Below are 4,630 nucleotides of genomic sequence, written 5' to 3' on the forward strand. Positions count from 1 at the left end.
CCAGGCATAGGGAGGCACAACAGAGCAGATGAAATGGCTAAATATTTAATAATAAAGATTGTTCACACATTTCCAGCTTAACGTTACTGGCCAAGGAGAACTGGATGTTTCACATCAGGTTAGCAGGATATTGCAATATTTTGGCTGCTTATCTGAAGTGGAATGAATGGAACTGCCAAAGCTTTTGAAGTTCACTCATGAGATAATATTTTATTAATTTTCTGAGCTGAGGGCACTTTAGCATCTCCTGTGAGACTTCTGAATATTAAATGTATGTAGCTCTATAGGCAGGACTCTTTCAACATTCACTCATTCACTGTTTAAAAGCATTTGCTTCCCATAAATTGAGAGCAGTCTCCTTGGTTTTCTGAGAGTTATCTTCCCTCCAATAAATTAGAAAGTATATCAATTTCCTACTCATGCCCTTTGAATTCAAAGCAGGAGCTACTTTGGCAAAAGGGAAGGTGCAGCCTGTGTTTGTCTTGTTTGTCTGTCTGTCCCACAGAAAATGCAGTTTAAGTCGGAAGGAGCTACTGTGCTTCGACTCCAGCTGCGAAAATGATTTTATTTTATACAAGTACCCAGTCTTTTGGTCCTGCTCCGAGCTACCTGGGCCTTCAGCTGGAATCCAGCCTGGAGAGCAGAGCAGAGGTGGGAGGTGTAAGACCTGACCGCTGCTGTGTATAGTACCAGCAGGACCAGCCAGCCTGGTTGCCCCTCAGCTCTCATACCTGCTAAGCTGAGACTTGGCTCCTCCAGCTCAGACCCATCAGCAAGACTGCTGCCCATTTAGTTGTATCACCCTGAGGAGAGCTGGCTTGCTCTTAACGTGGCAACAGGTACCTGCGAGATGATTTCCATCTTTGGTTGCATCTGTTTAACACTGAAGCACGCCAACTCAGATGGTGGACACGGTGAGTGCTCATCATCCATGGTTTCCTCAGTGGAGATGGTGGTTCTCATCAGCCATGGTTTCCTACCTCCAGCCACAGCTGGATGAGAGCATCTGCCAGCCAGAAAAGAGCTTGCTGTGCTAGACTCTGAAAAACCTCCCAAGCGTGCGGGGCTAGGCAGAGCTGCCAGCATGGACTTCTACATCAGAAAGGATAGGCAGTTCCTAGATTAAACGTCTGGCACCTTATAAATAGGGTTAGATGACGAGGAAGAGTAAAAAGAATACTGAAAAAGAAACAAAATTGCAGCCTCTGTCCAAAAATATGCCAGTTACATTATTTCTTTTCCTAAAAAAAGAAAGAAAAAAAAAAGTTGCTTTTTCTGCATTAAGCTTGTCATAACCGGATGATTATAGTAACACCATGAAAAGAGCCAGCCAGGATGTGACACTTTAGCTTTCAAAATAGCTCTTCCTAAAATAAACCCTTCCCTCACAGACTGCTACTGTGATACTTATGGGAAAATATGAACAGACCACTCATTCTCCCATCTTTCCTTGGAGACTGAGGAAATTTCCATCAGTTTATCTGCTCTAAATTCCTGTCCCTCAGATGGGGAGGCCAAAACCACAGGAAAATGACAGGAGTGTAACTTAATATGTTTCCCTAATTTGCCTTAATGGCACTTTGGAAGCCTTCTGATTTAATTAGATTTACTCTGTGCCCACAGAGAATAAACACATATACCTGCCATTTACATAAAGATCGTGCTATTTGCAGAGAATCTGCAACGCAAAGCAGGACTGAGGTGGACTCTGTTGCAGGAAGGCAGCACATCAGCCCTGTGGCCTCAAGTTGTTGCTGTCCTCAAGCACTAACATCCTGAAGCACAAAATGAGATTGCACACGCTGAGGGCATCTGTCCTCTGTGGGTGCAGTGGGGGCTGCATTGCCCACCTGCACCACCCTGTGCTGCCCATCCTGCCTCCTGTCCAAGGCTTTCACCCTCTTGGCTCAATGTGCTCACTCCCTAAATGTATGTCAAGCAAAATCAGCTGGGCTGCTAAAAACCTTCCCCTGGGAAGGAGCCATGGCCTTTTGGGCTGTCACGGCTGGATGAGGAGGAAGCTACAGCTCCCACGGCTGCAGATGCATGGGGCATTTGCTGACTTCCTATGCTGAGGAGAGCACCAGGGAAATGACTGATCTGCTGGGCCGCATGCATGTGACACCTCACCAGCACGGCTGGTATCACTGAAACATTTATTTCCCTAATTTCATCTTTTTATAAATTTGCAGATGCTTCTCCCCATCTCAGCAGTAAAGGGAAAGCAGCGGTAGCTGCGTTCCCACATGCACTGCATGGGAGCTCAGCTTAAGCAAGAAGAAGGATGTGTCCCCTTGTGGTGCGGACATTTCAGTTCAGACCAGAAAAACTTGCCTTTTGCTCAGTTGTTTTCCAGTGCTGTGAGTTCCCCAAGCAAAGCCAGCAAAAAGCAGGGTTCTAACAATGTTTGCTTGATCTTCCACTAATGAAGTTTAGTGACTTGTGTAAATTATTACACCAGTTACTCCCCTCATGGTATCACTTTCAGGGAGCACAAGAACTGGTTTCCAGTTCTCTCCTATTGTCTCAGTAGGAGATTTCTTGCTCCACTTCCCATAACATCCTTGCACAATGAAATGTATCACCACTGCAGGTTTGTCACATCTGCCTTAGCAGATACTGGACAGGTTCATCATTAGCTACAGATGTAACACCGAAACCAAGTAAGGAGGCATGCTGTAACGTTCAGCTTCTTGAAAGGAGGGATAAAACAAAGCTGCTAATAGAAAGACTAAAATTATATGGAGGAGGTTTCTACTTGGGTTAGACTGGCTTTCTCCTCACTGAGTCAAGTAGTAGGGTGTTTTTTTTAACCAGGAAATAAATCTGGTGTCCTCTGAACCAGGGAAGTTCAGGTTTCAAGTCACTCCCTACAGACTGACTCATCACGAGTTACGCTGTGAAATCTGTGGGAACGGACCGCACTTGTGCCATACAGCAGAGCATCCTGAACAGGACATTGACAGTTTGGGGTAAGCTTCCATATCTGATGAGATGATATGGCTTTACGTTCTCATAAGTCCTTTGTCTTATTGGAGCAGAGGAGGAGATTCCTCTTTTCTCTCCACATACCAGGAAAACAAGTCTCATTTTCCCCATGGTTTAGTATAGTAGATGTCCTGGATATATGAATATGTTTATTAGAGAAGAAAGTGTTCACCGACACAAAGGATTTTGCTTGCTCTTTCAGCCTGCTCCACCCTTCCCTCCTCAACCCTCTGTGGTGCAGCCCTGGCTGCAGCATTCAGCTTGGCATTTGGAAACCCATCTCGGTTGGCCATTCCCTCCCCGACCACATGTCTGGATGCACCAGAGTCCTCTGAAGCCTTGTCCTTTTCAAAAGATGGCACCACACACCCTCTGCCACCTTGTGTATCATAGCTGGTCTAGAGGGTAAAAGGTTGATCCTGGGCTAAAGGACGTCCAGCATGGCACGCGATCTGTGGCGGGGAGATAGTTAACATCCCCTCCTCTGCAGGGAGATTTTGCAGCTGCCTATCCAGCCTGCCAAACTGAAAGGGGATCCAGCCCTCAAGGAAATGTGTCTGGAGTTATTTAATCCCAAAAGGATTATAAAGAGAGTACGCTCTAGGGAATCTCTCAAACCCTATCCTTGTTAAAGAAAAACAAAACCAAACCCCCAAACCAGAAACCCCTTTCCCTCCAATGGTTTGCTGCAACAGACACTCCTGAACTTTCACAAAAAAATGCTTAAAGGGGTAGCAGGGATGTGGTCAACTGTTTTCCCTGAGTTCTTGTCTCGGCCTGTCAGCCCTCATTGAGGCAATTGGTGCTGCTCCTCTGGAAACCTTCTCATACATTGGCTTCCATGGTGCTATCATTTCCTGCCTCTCCTCCTACCTCTTTAATCGCCTTCAACACGTCCTTTGGAGGAGCTTCTTATCTCTCTCCAACTTTTGTATGAGTTTCATCAGGCTGAGTCTTATATCCCTACATCTTCCTCCTCTGTATTTTATCCCTGGTTAATCTCAGCCATGTTCCCTACTTTGCCTGTTCATCTGTTCTCTTTTTGACTTGTGTTTAGACTGTAAAGTCTTTGAGATAGGGCCTGTCTTTTTTATTTTATATTTTTACAATATCTCCAGGAACATGAAATCACAGACTGGATTTAAGTCATCAAACAGAATAAAAACATTAAACGAAAGCTAGTCTAAAAGATTGCATGGAAATATCTTTCTCATTTTCGGCAGCAGTCCAAGGCAGTGAAGCTTTAATTCATATAAACACACAAGCATCGCTCTCCCGTGCAGCACAGCAGGATGGAGCAAAATCACCGGTTCACCCCCTAGCAAGTTGCCCATTGCTTCGCCAACAGCAGGCATCAATTTACTGTTGAGGAGGAAGAAGAGGTCCTGTTCCTCCAGTGAGTAGCACCAAGAAGCCTGGTTACCCTGGCTACATGGGAGATCAGTGTGGTTATGATGATATTCAACTGCTGCCATGCTCATCATAGTTAGCTTGCATCATGCAAGGGATGTGTTTTAAGGAGTTTGTGACAGCAGGGGTTTTTGTTGGATTGTTTTGTTGACTTTTTTTCCTGCTTTCCTCTTTGAAGGGTCCCAAGAAGCACTAAATTATCTGTAAAAGAAGAACGATGTGGGTATTTTGA

This window comes from Mesitornis unicolor, unplaced genomic scaffold, assembly GCF_000695765.1.
Source record: "Mesitornis unicolor isolate BGI_N332 unplaced genomic scaffold, ASM69576v1 scaffold26968, whole genome shotgun sequence".
Classification (NCBI taxonomy): domain Eukaryota; kingdom Metazoa; phylum Chordata; class Aves; order Mesitornithiformes; family Mesitornithidae; genus Mesitornis; species Mesitornis unicolor.